This window comes from Camelina sativa, chromosome 12 (assembly GCF_030686135.1).
Source record: "Camelina sativa cultivar CO46 ecotype springtype chromosome 12, ASM3068613v1".
In the NCBI taxonomy this organism is placed as follows: domain Eukaryota; kingdom Viridiplantae; phylum Streptophyta; class Magnoliopsida; order Brassicales; family Brassicaceae; genus Camelina; species Camelina sativa.
The window spans coordinates 28,063,525-28,081,271 of NC_141891.1; the positions used below are offsets into that span (position 1 = coordinate 28,063,525).

The window sequence follows — 17,747 nt, forward strand, 5'->3', positions numbered from 1 at the left end:
CTTCTTTCTATCTTCTTCCTCCTCTCTCTAATCGTAATTTTTTATAACTGTGAAGAAGCTCTCAACTTTACAGGAGAATCTGCTTAGAACAACAATTCGTTCCTAGGAGAATTCTATGGTTAGTTTACAAATCTCTTTCTATCTAATTTATGAACCAACTGTCTCAATGTCCGCAGTAACTTGTATTTTCTTTATTTTCCGATTTGATCAGGCGAATTCCGGCGCAGAGAAGTTGAAGCTCTACTCTTACTGGAGAAGCTTGTGTGCTCATCGCGTCCGTATTTCCCTCGCTTTAAAAGGTCTCGCCAATGATTTTGATGTCCCTTTCTAGTCAATTATGTGAACAAGAGTGTTATTTGATTCTGAAATTTGGATTCTTGATATCCATAAACGGGATGTACCTCGTGATATCCATAAACGGGTTGTAAATTTCCAGGTACTTCAAGCTCTTTTTCTTCTGTTACTTTGGTCAAGTCTCGGTTTCTTTCTTTGAATGCTTTGTTACATACTTACATGTGTTGCTATGAACAGTACCATCTTAGATTGTCCTGCTTTTCACTCTGATGTGTTATTATTTTTCGAATATTTCAGGCGATGAGTATTGTCTTGGCTGTTCTTGTGAGTACATGATATTGACGCTAATTTGTGGGTGTCTCCTAGATTAAGCAAACCTACTTACATCGAAGAAGGAGGCAAAACGAATTAGGGTCTTATGCCGCCGCCTCCCTCGTTTCCCTCGCCCGTGATAATGATTGCCACACCAAGCTTATCATCGAAGAAGGAGGCAACATCGGAGGAGGATCGACGACGATTAGAGGGGAGGACGAAGAAGAAGAGAGAAAGAAATAGATAATCGGGTTAACTCTCGGTTTGATATGGTTAATAGAAAACCAAGAATTTTTATATTAAAAATTAATAATTAATTAGATAACGGGGTAAAATTGGAATTTTGATTTAGTTGAAAAATCGTGGGTATGAAAATAACAACATTAATTGTTTTAGGTTTTAAATGACACGTCTTAATTATTTGGTGTATTTTGATTCCAATCTAAAACAATTGGGTATTAAACTTCCAAATTAAAATAACTTCGAATTTTTTTTAGCATTTTTTAATCTGTTAGAAATAGTTTATGGCGTCAATAAGAATAGTTTAGTCTTTGTAAAAATTTAGTAACAAATTTTAAGGTTTTTGTTTTTCTACACGTCTATGGGTATTTAAATTTTATTAATATTAACTATTAAATGACTGTTTTATCTGCAATTTTTTGTTCTTATTATTTTACTATCAAAAAGCCTCTACCATTAATTAATTATAAATCTAGGAGAGATGAATCGAAGGAAGTTTGGCAACTTATGTTTGAGTTTTTAAGTTTAGATTTCAGTATATAGATTTTGGATCTTATAGTTTTTTCCTGAATTTATGTTTTGTATATAGATATAAATTTATACAATTTAAAAAGGTTGTATGGAAAAACTGGACTTTAATTTTTTTTTAAAACATTACTATATAATTTAGGATATATTAAGGATTTTAGTATAATTTTGTTGGTTCCATCTTCTAATAGAACATGATAACTTCCAAAACAAACTCCTAGTATGAATACAAGTTTCTTTGAATATCTAACTTAAATCTAGTGTATTAATAGTGTTCAACATCAAGTTATAGGTTTCAATCATACAAAATACCAAGCACTAAACAAAATATTAAATTTAAAGTCCTATCTACATCCTCCATGCATTCTCATAACTAATCACAAACATTGATATAATCCTTAATTCAGTATAATTTAAGATAGACAGACAAGATAGATAATCCCCTAAAGTTTATTACACTAAGAATTCCAAAACTAAAATTGCAAATGTCTGAAATGATATATCATCTAAAGAATAATGCTAAAAGAATTATCGGACTACCAACCAAAATGCAAGAATGGTTGTCATGACCATACATTTTTGTAAGCGATATATCCCATATATATTAAAAGAGAAGCATTCTTAAAAAAATGCTTATGTGTCGTCGTCAGAGATCTCGAAACATATTTTAGCAAATAACCCTCATTAATTATACTAATTACATTTATGCCACTATAGATTTAAATCAAAATTTAATTTGAATCTATATTATTATTCGTTAAAAAACAACAATTTTTTTTTATTGATAATTATTCATATATTACCAAAATAAAATCCATTCAAAATTTTACACCACATTAAAATTCTTTTCTACATTCAAATATTTCACGGGTGAAATGTATTTTTACACTAAATAGTCAAAAATTTGAATAATAATAAAAAATTAGTTACATATTTTGTATTATACAAACGAATCTTAGATCTCAAATAATAATTTTACTCATAATAATTTTATTTGAATCGATTTATCCGCACTATGTGCGGTTTTTTACCTAGTATTATATTATCATGGATATATCCCCTATATATTAAAAGAGAAGCATTCTTAAAAAAATGTTTATGTGTCGTCGCCAGAGATCTCGAAGCATATTTTAGCAAATAACCCTCATTAATTATACTAGTTACATCTATGCCACTATAGATTTAAATCAAAATTTAATTTGAATCTATATTATTATTCGTTAAAAAACAACAAATTTTTTTTATTGATAATTATTCATATTTTACCAAAATAAAATCCATTCAAAATTTTACACCATATTAAAATTCTTTTCTACATTCAAATATTTCACGGGTGAAATGTATTTTTACACTAAATAGTCAAAAAATTGAATAATAATAAAAAATTAGTTACATATTTTGTATTATACAAACGAATCTTAGATCTCAAAGAATAATTTTACTCATAATAATTTTATCTGAATCGATTTATCCGTACTATGTGCGGGTTGTTTACCTAGTATTATATTATCATGGATAATTAGTTTCATTACAAGGCTAAAAGCCCAACCTGGCCGCAGGCCCAAAAGACAAAAGAAAGAGATATATCCCTTACCTGCATCCTGCATCCTGCATCAAGGAGGATCAATGAAGGACAGCCACCTACAGGGAAACAACGAAAACGGAGACAACACAGCGGGAGATCAACTTAGGCAGGCTAGAACCGATCAAACCAAATACATAGAGTAGAGTCTCCTGGGTTGTGTGAGGAATTTTAATTTGGGAATTTTATGAGAAATGCCATTTTCAAAATTAAAGTTGTGAAAAATGCCACTTTTTCGTTTTTTTTTAGAAATGTCATTTTTTTTTGTTTTATGCCATAGGACGAAAATATATTTTTACCCTTTAGTTATAGGAAGGAAAAAAAAATTTTAAATAGAAAATTGTGAGACCAAGTTTTTGTCCACCACATTTATGTCCTTCAGTCTGACGCATGACCAGATTCGCTTTTAGTAGACCACCCCAATTATGTCTTCTGCTCTTTTAGTAGACCAGATCTGCTTAGTTGCCAACACTTATCCATCAATAACATAAAACCATTTTGTCCACCCTGCATGTATGCAAACGCATATACAAATCTTATTATGTGATATGCTCAAATTTAACTCTGAGCTACTCTCTTAAATTAAGAGATCACTGTAATACTTAGAGGTCGAATTCCACAAGGACTCAAGTCTACACAATAAAATTATAAAGTTTTATAATTATGCTAAACAGATTAAATTGAATTAAAATAAAAGCAATGCAAAATATTAAATAAAAGTTGTTGTAAATTCAGAAGATCAAAAAGCAAGACCTAGAGAATTTCTCAGGAAATTACAAATTATTAAATCAACAAATAAATAGGATTCAAGCAATTAAGAACAGATATAGAACTCTAAACACTTTTGTAAATTAAATCAGTTCTCACTGTAAATAATATCTAAATTTAAAACCAGAAAATCCAAATCTCTTTGTAAAATTCTAGGTTAAAAATCAGCTTTAAAAACAAGTTTAATCTCTTTGTTCACAAAATTACTAAATAAAATCTCTTTGCAAGAAGTAATTTTGCTCATCAAAAGGTTTTATCAGGAAAATCAATTCTATTCTCATATCAATTTATTTTCCTAGGTTATTAATTCTAGATGACCAATCAAGGATTAATATGAAGAACAACCTATGATGAAGATCTAGTAAGATAAAGAATCCTAAATAATTAGATCTAATAATTCATAAAATCCTTGTGAAAAAACCTAAACCTAACAAGTAAACTACTCAGACATAATCAATGAATAATAAGCAATAGAGATTAAAAAGAGTAAGAAGGAATTCAAGAATTCTTCTCTACAAAGCAGATCTCTCTCTCCCAAAAGCTCTCAAAATCTCACAGGGTTGCAGGAAAAATAATAATTGCTAGAATAAAACTTCAGGGTTTTAAAAACCTAAAAACTATATATATATATATGTCCTAAAACACGTCAGGGACTTATGTTGCAATTATGAAAGACTTTGGGCAACTTTTGTAAATTTTCCAAAACTTGGGTCTTGAGTTGGCATAGAGGGGTGTCGATCGATGCCCTCTTGTGTAGTGTCGGTCGACGCTCCTCATAGGATCAGACTCCAAATTGATTTCCTCCGGTTAAATGCTCTTGAATCATCCAAATTGCTCCATTTTGCTCCTTCCATGCTAAAAACCTGTAAAGACTCACAAACAATCTAGAAACAAATGAAAAGACACTAAAAGACTCCTTATATCATGGTTAAAAGACTCTAAAAGACTCCTTCCATGCTAAAAACCATGATATATCAACTCCCCCAGACTTAGCCTTTGCTTGCCCTCAAGTAAAACAGAAACTTCGACCTGTGAAAGAGGTTTGAAAACAGGGAACTCACTCAACTGCATGATGATTCTTTATTTGCACTCTTCATTTACCTGACTCAAGAACTTACTACTTATACTTAACCATGATTAGCATAAACATTCCTTACTCAAATCCCACAATCCTCTGGAATCTCTGAAATCTCCATTGTCATCTCATTCCATAAATTAAAGCAAGTACAGGTGAGTTCTTACCTTGGGTGTATTCATCAGTGGCATATGGACTCTTTTCAGGCCAAGACTTTATTATTACATCTCCTTTCCTCTCCCTTTTCTCACTTCCAATTTCTTTCTTTTCTTATTTTTTTCTAATAAAAGGTGTAAGCGAATACCAAGGTCATCGGTAATTTACCTACCCCTCGCTTCCAAGCTTTGTGTGATCATTTGACTCAAGAGTAGAATAATGAGGTCACTAGTAATTTACCTACCTCTCTAAACTGATCAAAATCATCTCATCTTTTATTCTTCCTTTTTCTGATTTTTTTTTTAAAGCACTAGAGGAAAGAGAGAGGGGAGACATACTTTGAAAATTACACTGTCTTGTATGGCTTGAAGAAGAAGTCTAGTCCACTGATTTCCAATCCCAAAGTAAGAGATTAAGTCCAGTTAAAATCCTGATAAAAGTTGAGACAACGTTAGATCAATCAGATATCCATTGAATAAGGGCTTTCAGGATTGTTGCTAAGGCTCATAGTCTTTCTAAGCTTCAGTTCTGAGATCAAGCATAAACAAATAATCATTAGAGTGTTAGCCAAATAAGAGAAATCATTAATCAAGATCATAATTCCCAAAGACAAAAAGAAAATTTTTGAAAAATTTGACTCAAACTTTATGGTTTTGACTGACACAACTGAAACTCAAAAACAGAAAACATAGTTAGTAACTAACCTCCCTCAGACTTAAACAACACTGTCCCTAGTGTTATCAAGCCTAAGATTGGCAAAAGAAAAAAAAAATAAAAATAAATGAAAAGCAAAGGAAAAAGAAAATCCTACTAGTGGGTTGCCTCCCACTAAGCGCTTGTTTTCAGTCATTAGCTTGACTGTGTTGGAGCTCAGGTATCCGGAAGAGCAGAACATGGCGTTGAAGTCCTCTTCATCCAAGGTGGTGTATAAGCTTTAGGTGCATGAGGTCTGCCAAGGATGTTAGGAACAGGACCAGGGCGGGATTTAGGTATGGGAGGGAATCTTTTCTGTCCTGCAAAATCATCAACAGAAGAAACAAGCGCTCTACGATAATCTCGTGGCTTGGTTAACTGCAAAACAGTTTTTATCTCTTTGAAATTATTGTTGATGATAGGAGGAAGTTGAGGAGAAGGAGATGCATACCTTGGCCTGACCTGAGGGCTCTGGAGTGTGGATTGGTGACTCTTCTGTTTGGGAACAGGTTTCTGACTTGGAGCATCAGTCTTGGAACTGTTCTGTCTCGGTCGTGGAGGAGTGTCGATCGATACCCTCTTGGTGGTGTTGATCCACACTGCTTCTGATGCTCGTGAATTTGCTTCTCTGCAACTTATCTGAGCAATCTTCTCAACAGAAAACGTCTGTCCATCAATGGTAGGAGCTCTCCTCAGTTTATCCATCTCAAAACTCATACTCAAACCATCGACATTCAGTGTTATGTGTAAGTATTCCCGCCTGTCATGCGGGTGACCCGGGTTCGATCCCCGGCAACGGCGCCAAAATTTGATATGCTCAAATTTAACCCTGAGCTACTCTCTCAAATTAAGAGATCACTGTAATACTTAGGGGTCGAATTCCACAAGGACACAAGTCTACACAATAAATTATAGAGTTTTATAATTATGCTAAACAGATTAAATTGAATTAAAATAAAAGCAATGCAAAATATTAAATAAAAGTTGTTGTAAATTCAGAAGATCAAAAAGCTAGACCTAGGAAATTTCTCAGGAAATTACAAATTATTAAATCAACAAATAAATAGGATTCAAGCAATTAAGAACAGATCTAGAACTCTAAACACTTTTGTAAATTAAATCAGTTCTCACTGCAAATAATATCTAAATTTAAAACCAGAAAATCCAAATCTCTTTGTAAAATTCTAGGTTAAAAATCAGCTTTAAAAACAAGTTTAGATTGTTCACAAAATTACTAAATCAAATCTCTTTTCAAGAAGTAATTTTGCTCATCAAAAAGTTTTACCAGGAAAATTAATTATATTCTCATATCAATTTATTTTCCTAGGTTATTAATTCTAGATGGCCAATCAAGGATTAATATGAAGAACAACCTATGATAAAGATCTAGCAAGATAAAGAATCCTAAATAAACAGATCTAATAATTCATAAAATCCCTGTGAAAAACCCTAAACCTAACAAGCAAACTACTCAGACATAATCAATGAAGAACAAGACATGATTCTAAATAATAAGCAATAGAGATTAAAAAGAGTAAGAAGGAGTTCAAGAATTCTTCTCTACAAAGCAGATCTCTCTCTCCCAAAAGTTCTCAAAATCTCACAGGGTTGCAGGAAAAATAATAATTGCTAGAATAAAACTTCAGGGTTTTAAAAACTTAAAAACTATATATATATATATGTCTTAAAACACGTTAGAGACTTATGTTACAATTATGGAAGACTTTGGGCAACTTTTGTAAATTTTCCAAAACTTGGGTCTTGAGTTGGCAGAGAGGGGTGTCGATCGATGCCCTCTTGTGTGGTGTTGGTCGACGCTCCTCATAGGATCAGACTCCAAATTGATTTCCCGGTTAAATGCTCCAGAATCATCCAAATTGCTCCATTTTGCTTCTTCCATGCTAAAAACCTGTAAAGACTCAAAAACAATGTAGAAACAAATGAAAAGACACTATAAGACTCCTTATATCATGGTTTAAAACCATAAAAACCATGATATATCATTATGCTTCCAGTGGACCAAATTCAATGCTTGGATAGGTTTTTGTCCATGAGTTTCCTTAGTGGACCAAATCCTCTTAGTTGACAACACTTGTCCACTGATAACTAAAAACTGGTCCACCGTGCAGGTCTGCCCATGCTAATCAAACAATCGACAAGCAGAGTCTACTGATAGACAAATATCAGTAAACCAGATCCGAATCATCTCTTCTAGATCTGGTCCATCAAGTAATACTTAATTTGACTTCCAATGATGGCTTCTTGAATTCCAACATTTGTGTTCACCAGCTGAGCTGCAGATCTAAGTAATAAAGAACAAAAAAGTAAGCAGATCTCAAAATTAATATCTTCAAATAGATAAAATTGACAGATTCAGTAGACACAAAAATTAGGTTATGTCTCTTACCTTGTTTCGTCCAACTCCGTGGTCAGCGTTACAAGAGACGATGTTGTAGAAGCAACATATGGGAGATTCATCTGGAATGTAAAAAGACGATGAATTACAGAGCAATTGAAGGTTTTGTGAAAAGATGAGAGGTTGGAGAGAGAGAAAGAGGTAAAGAATGTGAAAAGAGATTTTGGAATGAAAAATATGATAATTAAGAAACAATAAATCTAACAGGGTAAATTTTTCTTTTTAATTTGGTCTTGTGGCAGGTGGGAGAAAGAATAGACGAAAGTGGCATCTTCCAAAAGAATGCTACTGTTCATAGCATAAATAACAAATTTCTCTTTTAATTTAATCTGTTAGAAATAGTTTGTGGCGTAAATAAGAATAGTTTAGTCTTTGTAAAATTTTAGTAATAATTTTTTAGTTTTTTGTTTTTCTACACGTCTATGGGTATTTAAATTTTATTAGTATTAACTATTAAATGACTGTTTTATCTGCCAAAAAGCCTCAATAGTTAACTAATTATAAAACTAGGAGAGAGGAATCGTAGGAAGTTTGGCAACTTATGTTTGAGTTTTTAAGATTAGATTTCAGTATATAGATTTTGGATCTTATAGTTTTTTCCTGATTTTATGTTTTGTATATAGATATAAATTTATACAATTTAAAAAGGTTGTATGGAAAAAATGGACTTTAATTTTTTTTTAAAACATTACTATATAATTTAGTATATATTAAGGATTTTAGTATAAAATTTTTGGTTCCATCTTCTAATAGAACATGATAACTTCCAAAACAAGCTCCTAGTATGAATACAAGTTTCTTTGAATATCTAACATAAATCTAGTGTATTAATAGCGTTCAACATCAAGTTATAGGTTTCAATCATATAAAATACCAAGCACTAAACAAAATATTTAATTTAAAGTCCTATCTACATCCTCCTTAATTCGGTATAATTTAAGATAGACAGACAATATAGATAATCCCGTAAAGTTTATTACACTAAGAATTCCAAAACTAAAATTGCAAATGTCTGAAATGATATATTATCTAAAGAATAATGCTAAAGAATTATCAGACTACCAACCAAAATGCAAGAATGGTTGTCATGACCATACATTTTTTTTAAAACGATATATATTATATTATCATGGATAATCAGTTTCATTACAAGGCCAAAAGCCCAACCTGGCCGCATGCCCAAAAGACAAAAGAAAGAGATATATCCCTTGCCTGCATCCTGCATCCTGCATCAAGGAGGACCAACGAAGGACAGCCACCTACAGGGAAACAACGAAAACGGAGACAACACAGCGGGAGATCAACTTAGGCAGGCTGGAACCGATCAAACCAAGTACATAGAGCAGAGTCTCCTCGGTTGTGTGAGGAATTTTAATTTGGGAATTTTATGAGAAATGCCATTTTCAAAATTAAAGTTTTGAAAAATGCCACTTTTTTGTTTTTTTTTTAGAAATGTCATTTTTTTGTTTTATGCCATAGGACGAAAATATATTTTAACCCTTTAGTTACAAGAAGGAAAAAAAATTAAAAATAGAAAATTGTGAGACCAAGTTTTTGTCCACCACATTTATGTCCTTCGGTCTGACGCAGGACCAGATTCGCTTTGTTGACAACACTTGTCCACCCCAATTAAGTTTTCTGCTCTTTTAGTAGACCAGATCTGCTTAGTTTGCCAACACTTATCCATCAATAACATAAAACCATTTTGTCCACCCTGCATGTATGCAGACACATATACAAAACTTATTATGCTTCCAGTGGACCAAATTCAATGCTTGGATAGGTTTTTGTCCATCAGTTTCCTTAGTGGACCAGATCCTCTTAGTTGACAACACCTGTCCACTGATAACTAAAAACTGGTCCACCGTGCAGGTCTGCCCACACTAATCGTACAATCGACAAGCGGAGTCCACTGATAGACAAATATCGGTAAACCAGATCCGAATCATCTCTTCTAAATCTGGTCCATCAAGTAATACCTAATTTGACTACCAATGATGGCTTCTTGAATTCCAACACTTGTGTTCACCAGCTGAGCTGCAAATCTGAGTAATAAAGAACAAAAAAGTAAGCAGATCTCAAAATTAACATCTTCAAATAGATAAAATTGACAGATTCAGTAGACACAAAAATTAGGTTATGTCTCTTACCTTGTTTAGTCCAACTCCGTGGTCAGCGTTACAAGAGACGATGTTGTAGAAGCAACATATGGGAGATTCATCTGGAATGTAAAAAGAAAGTGAATTACATAGTAATTGAAGGTTTTGTGAAAAGATGAGAGGTTGGAGAGAGAGAAAGAGATAAAGAATCGTGAAAAGAGATTTCTGAATGAAAAATATGATAATTAAGAAACAAGAAATCTAACAGGGTAAATTTTCTTTTTAATCTGGTCTTGTGGCAGGTGGGAGAAAGAATAAACGAAAGTGGCATCTTCCAAAAGAATTGCTACTGTTCATGGCATAAGTAACAAATTTCTCTTTTAATTTAATCTGTTAGAAATAGTTTGTGGCGTCAATAACAATAATTTAGTCTTTGTAAAATTTTAGTAACAGTTTTTGAGTTTTTTTGTTTTTCGGTATTTAAATTTTATTAGTATTAACTATTAAATGACTGTTTTATCTGCAATTTTTTGTTCTTATTATTTTACTACCAAAAAGCCTCTACTATTAATTAATTATAAAACTAGAAGAGAGGAATCGTAGGAAGTTTGGCAACTTATGTTTGAGTTTTTAAGTTTAGATTTCAGTATATAGATTTTGGATCTTATAGTTTTTTCCTGATTTTATGTTTTGTATATAGATATAAATTTATACAATTTAAAAAGGTTGTATGGAAAAACTTGACTTTAATTTTTTTGAAAAACATTACTATATAATTTAGGATACATTAAAGATTTTAGTATAAAATTTTTGGTTCCATCTTCTAATAGAACATGATAACGTCCAAAACAAACTCCTAGTATGAATACAAGTTTCTTTGAATATCTAACTTAAATCTAGTGTATTAATAGTGTTCAACATCAATTTATAGGTTTCAATCATATAAAATACCAAGCACTAAACAAAATATTAAATTTAAAGTCATATATATCTACATCCTCCATGCATTCTCATAACTAATCACAAACATTGATATAATCCTTAATTTGGTATAATTTAAGATAGACAGACAAGATAGATAATCCCCTAAAGTTTATTATACTAAAGATTCCAAAACTAAAATTGCAAATGTCTGAAATGATATATCATCTAAAGAATAATGCTAAAAGAATTATCGGACTACCAACCAAAATGCAAGAATGGTTGTCATGACCATACATTTTTTTTTTAAACAATATATATTATATTATCATGGGTAATCAGTTTCATTACAAGGCCAAAAGCCCAAACTAGCCGCAGGCCCAAAAGACAAAAGAAAGAGATATATCCCTTACCTGCATCTTGCATCCTGCATCAAGGAGGACAAACAAAGGACAGCCACCTACAGGGAAAAAACGAAAATGGAGACAACACAGCGGGAGATCAACTTAGGCAGGCTGGAACCGATCAAACCAAGTACATAGAGCAGAGTCTTCCAAGTTGTGTGACGACTGTAACCTTGAGAGTGGAATTAATCAAGCTCTAATGATAAGTTGGATATCCTTTATGAGGAGGTGAGGTGGTCTAACTTTGCCTGTGTGAATACGAAGGTTATGTTCCTTCCAGATAAAGTAGATTGATGCCTGATACGCTAGCTTGATGATGAGAGAAATATTCCTGTTTGATGAAGCTCCTGTCAACCAGACAAGCGAGTCCATAAACTGAGTAGGCGGGGTCAAAGAAGCTCTCGTAGTGAAGAAGCTCCAAACAGTTGTACTGAAACTACACTTAAAGAACAAGTGATCCCTCGATTCGTCCTGATCATTGCATATAACACATACATAAGGAATATTGAGGCCCCAATTCCTCAATCTATCCCTTGTGTGTAGTCTGTTCCACGCCACCACCCAGCAAATGAAAGCATGCTTAGGAATTCGATCTTTGAACCACACTACCTTATGCCACAAAACCTCATGCATAGTTGGGTGCAAGGCCAGCCAAGTTTTTTGTGTAGAAAACTTTCTTGAGGGAGCATTGTTATCAGCCTTCCACAGATAGACATCACCATGTTGACACTCTATCAAAGGTTCGACGCTTGGCAGGATGCTTTTTAGCAGGCAGATGATTGGGTTTCTGCTTCTGATTCTAGCAAGCCACCACGATCGACCCTGAATTGCATCCCGTACCACAACTTGAAGGGGTAAAACCACTGTTTGAGGGCCCATCGGACCCACCAGCTCCACAAGAGGACCTAATCCAGTCCAATTGTCATGCCAGAAATTTGCTGATGCACCTGAGCCAATCTCACAAACTAAAAAAGGTCTAGCTAGGGGGCTAAGCTTGCAAAGCTTATTCCAAATCCAGCTTCCTGAGGCACTAGGATTTAAGTCCTAAAATTCCGATACCCAATCAAGTGTTGCCTTATCCACGAAACCTAGAGAGACCCAGCTGCAGAAAACAGTAACCAGATGAGTTTAAGGGCGAGGACCTTGTTCCAATCTGCTAACCTTCTCAAACCAAGACCGCCACTCTCTCTCGGGGAGCATACAATATCCCAGGCAATTTTTGCTCCCCTAGCAGAGTTAGGAGCCCCTTTCCAGAGAAAAGCATTACACATTAGTTCTATATTCAAGAGGCATTGATTCCGCAAGATAAATATAGAGGCCCATAAGTTTATGGTGGAGTAGATAACCGATTGCAATAGTTGTAACCTCCCTGCGAAAGATAGATTTCTAGCAGTCCAAGCAGTAAACAGTGAGTTGATTTTGTCAATGAGGGGTTGGTAGTCCTGTTTTCTCATTTTTTGGGCCATGAGAGGAACACCGAGGTAACGAACAGGCAAGGATCCATGAGATATCCCAAACCTCTCAGCCATCAGTTTATTTTTTGTAACCTCGCCGCCATCAATCAATAGAGCTGTCTTTTGTCTGTTCAACCCCAAACCCGAGCCCCTCCTGAAGTCATCCAGGATCTCCAAAATTCCTTGAAGAGATGACTCAGCTCCATCGAAGAAAACCAGCACATCATCTGCAAAGCTTAGATGTGTGATTAAGGGGTTTATACACTTTGGATGAGGCTGAACTTGGCTTGTCGCACTCCCCGATCCAGGTGTTTGGCCAAAATGTCCATAACTAGAACAAATAGGTGAGAAGACATCAGATCTCCCTGTCTTATCCCTTTCTTCCCTTGAAAATGACCAATCAATTCCTCTTTGTAAGCTATGCTGTATGAAGGAGACGTTACACAAACTTTAATCCAGTTGATGAAGACTAGCGGTAGTTCCATTGCAATGAGAATATTGAGTAAGAAATCCCAATTGACATTATCATAAGCCTTTGAGAGATCGATTTGCAGACAACCCCTTTGTAACTTCCCCTTGGAAATGAAAATTATCCACCAGTTCAGAAGCGAGAAGCACATTTTCACCAAAAAAGTCTCCCTTTAATAAAGCCCACTTGGTTTGTTTGGACTGCTTGAGGAATGAAAAGCTTGAGCCGCTTTGATATGAGCCTAGTTATAACTTTGTAAATAGTATTACAGCAGGTGACCAGGCGAAACTGGGACAATCTATCAGCTCCATTACCCTTGGGAATGAGAGTGATGGCTGTGGAGTTGAATCTCTTGAGAAAATGACCTGTTCAGAAGAACTCCTGAATTGCAGCCACTGTAGAATCTTTTACTAACTCCCAAGTCTCCCAGAAGAACTCAACGGGGAACCCATCCAGACCAGGAGCCTTGCTTTTAGGCATGGAAAAGATTGAACTTATAATCTTTTCCTCTGAGGGAATGGCTTGCAACTGGTCTGCTAGGGCTGCATCACATCTAAAAGGGTGTACTTCTCATATATCCTCCACTGAGAACGAATTCACCATGTCACTGACAGCACCCAAGGACTGAGAGTAGTATGTCACAATCATCTGCTTAATCTGTTCGATGTTCTCTTCTTTAACTCCATCATCACCAATAAAAAAGCGAATGACATTTTTTGCATGACTAGCAAGGACCGTAGGGTGGAAAAAACTAGTATTAGCATCTCCCTCAGCTAGCCATCTTATCCTTGATTTTTTCCTATAGAAAGATTCAAGTGCAGCAGCAAAGACATCCCATTTTTTTCGTGCAACATGTTCCTCTCGGAATAAGGTGTCAAAGGGGTTGGATAGCAACTAGCTTTGTATATCTTCCAATGTGATGAGTGCCTCCTTAGTTCTTTGTTGGAGATTGCCAAAAACCTGCCTATTTAAATCCTTGCAAGCTCTCTTAGCAGCTTTCATGTGCTCTCCAAGCGAGAACATGTGAGATCCCACAGCAATATCCTCATTCCAAGCCTCAGTAAGCCGAGTCGCAAAACTGAGGTGAGTGGATAAGAAGGAGAAGTATTTAAAGATTTTCTTGGATCGAGATGGCTGGTTGATGATGGTGATAATGCAAGGGGCATGATCCGAATCTCCAGGCGAATCAATAGCTGAGATTGCACTTGGAAAGGTAGAGAACCATAGTTTGTTAGCTATAGCTCTATCCAACTTTCTTATAATGGGGTTCTCCTGCTGATGATTGGACCAAGTATAAAGCACCCCCCAACTTGGTATATCAGCTAAGTTGTTATCCCTCAAACAGTTCTGCAAATCCTCCATCCCTCTAAGTGGTAAATTAGAATGAAACATAGAGAAATGTTCATTGGAGTTGGCAATTTGGTTGAAATCTCCAACTAGCAGCCACAGAGTACGAGAGATTAGAGTAGAATTTGTTAAGTCAGTTATCTCTACCCATAAAGTCCTTCTCTCTATTTCCGTGTTTTTCCCATAGATGAATGCCACCGCAAAAGACTGATTAATACCCGTAATCTTAATACCACAAAGTATCATCTTTTCTGACTTCTTAAAGACCATCAGAGACACCAAAGGATCCAAAACAATCCAGATCCTACCCAAGGGAGAGGAGCAATAGTTGTTATCCATTCTCCATCATGGCATTGTCGCAGCTAACACTGTAGAAGCATTCTCCTCTGCCACATGGGTTTCCAAAAAACTTTCGACCAAAAGGTTGTTAGAATTAATCCAACTTCTTACTATTCGTTGACGAGAAGGACTATTCAAGCCCCTTACATTCCAGCAAAAAATCGTCATTAATATACAACAAAAGGTTGTGAAATCATATGCTTTCAAAAATGGGGTGTCTGACTCGAGGATCCTCTTCGTGTCGAGACGAGAGTAGTTGTAGGCGAAGATCTTACTTGACTGTGCCAAATTTTCAGGTGTTTCTTCCTGAATTTTGACGACATAACATCCCAGCCTGGAGGAATGGGGAATGTTGGGTCTATAGTAGGACCTGAGTCTCCTATATTGCGGTCAGGTTCCGGAGATTTTGCCATCTGTGCATTTGATGGGATCGGTTCAATAGTCCTATCAAGCATAGATAAAGTAGTCACAACTGCCAATTTTAAAACAGGTTTGACCACCCACTGTTCTTTGGACTTGTTGCCCATCGCAACAATCTGGGTTGTTTTTTCCCTTAGCTTATGCGATTCATTGTGTAAGGAGGGAGGGGTACTGCTCGATATTTTCCTCGATCTAGAACGCCTTCTTCTAATCTTAGGGGCCGATGAGCCTGCGACAACTACCTGGGGTAACTTACCCTCGACTGTTGGTGTATCACTTTGGAGGTTAGCAGTTGGGTGTGTAACTTCTTGAACTCCAGAGGTAACATCCTTCTTAAAAGGAGACTTCTTCAACAGAGGTTTTGGACAGCGACCCAGGAGATGACCATACTTTCCACAATTCAAACACTTTGGTGGTGGCCAAGGGTACTCGATTGCCACCCGAGCTATATTGCCTTGCTCATCCTTGACCACTACCGTCGAAGGGAGAGGAGAGTCAAGTTTGATGATGACTTTCACCTTAGTTATTCCAATATTAATTGGATCAAGCCTTGACTTCTCGGTGTGAAGAGGTTCACCAATGCCACTCGCAATAACACTGATACCTTCAAGCGAATACAACTGTGGCGGAACGTTCTTCAAGATTGCCCAAGTTGGGGTCGTTTTTAATTCCTCCAACTCGAGGGGACCTTCAGGGGACCAAGGGTAAACTGTGCAAGAACAGTTACCTGCTTGCCAGAAGCCGATGTCGGTTACCCACTGACAAGTGTTCGGGGAAGGGATGAAGATAATAGCAGCTGTCTCTGAAATAATATGGACCGTAATGTTTTCAGAACGACCCCAAATTGGATTCAAATCGGTGTACATTTTGCCAACCGGAGGGCATAAACTGTGAAATTGAGCCACCAGATGGTCTTTCCACATCTCTGCGGTCTTCAAAATGATAGAAGGCGGAGCCACCACCACCGGGGTACCATCGTCAAGATAAGTCAGAGAGGCCATCTGTTTTAAATTCCGAAGGGAGGATTTAAACTTGGAAGCCCAAGGAATGTCAATCGACGGAGGAACAGATCTCCGCCTCGACCGTGGTGACCAAGTGAGTGTGGTGTGATTCAGATCCAGAAGTTTGTGACTCGACAACATCTCCAGGAGGTGAGGGAAGGGTTCCCTTAGTCTCCACTAGTGATGAGGAATTACATGAAGAAGACAGATCTGAAGACGATAGATCTACGATGAGATCCGACGATATCACAGCTAGGGGAGCAGTTAGTGAGTACTCGAACAAATTTGGAGGGTAGGGAGCAGACTGTAGACAAGGGGGGTTTTCCTTTCTTCTTGGCCATGACGAACTTCTCATATGTCGGCGTGAGGCCGACCGACGGCGGCGATTGGGGTTAGGAGGCCAATCGCCTTTAAATCGCCCTTTAACTCTCTCTCTAACTTTCTCCCTCTCTTTAAAATGGTATCAGTATCTTGTCATGACCATACATATTTTATAATCTAACACAAAGCGAAAAACTATATTGTGTGTATATTCATGACCATACAAAAACGATGTTTTTCAAGAAGACTAACATTAAAATTCAAGTTGTCTCTTTAACACAAACAAACAACAATAAATTTTCTTTTTTTTTTGAAAGGTAAAAATGGAATATATATATATATACCGAAAGGCTACAAATGAATTTTGACACCAATCATATGGAAAAGTGTGATTAAAACCAAAGGTATGGAAAAATAATCAAGAAACAACCATTGCTTTCTAACTAAATACACCAATCAGACAATAGAGTTCCAAGCACAAAGATTAAGAGACCAAAAGATAGGCAACTAGTGTTGTAAAAAGATAAAGACAAAGAGTAAAACAAGTAGTAATCTCACACAGTAATCTTTTTTTTTTTTTTTTTTGTCACAATCTAACACAATAATCATACAAGTGTATGATGCAAAATTTGAGAATGTCACTTAACATGTTTGTACCGATCACCAAGGATTGATAACATAACATTAAAACGAAACAAATCTATTCATGATTTAACTAAAATATTATTGCCATAATGTGCAGTACAATCACAAACATTTAAAAATAAGTAACTACAATAGACCCCAATATGCTAATATTTCATAAAATGAAAAAGTTATTTATACAAAGAAAAGCCAAAACAGAGATAACAAGTATTTTCAACACATAATATACTGTTTCAATAGCCATAGTAAAATCTATCTTTTCT

The 17,747-nt window shown here is 35.5% G+C and overlaps 1 pseudogene across 1 annotated transcript; it reads right to left on the reverse strand.

Moving 5' to 3' along the window:
* Positions 1–7,859: 7,859 nt before the first annotated feature.
* LOC147930974 (uncharacterized) lies at positions 7,860–15,243 on the reverse strand (annotated as a pseudogene). Its single transcript, XR_015573700.1, has 7 exons — positions 11,616–15,243; positions 11,498–11,511; positions 10,215–10,285; positions 10,094–10,109; positions 9,232–9,323; positions 8,056–8,126; positions 7,860–7,950 (listed from the first exon to the last, which is right to left on the reverse strand). The product of XR_015573700.1 is annotated as an uncharacterized LOC147930974 (transcript).
* Between the last annotated feature and the right edge of the window lie 2,504 nt (positions 15,244–17,747).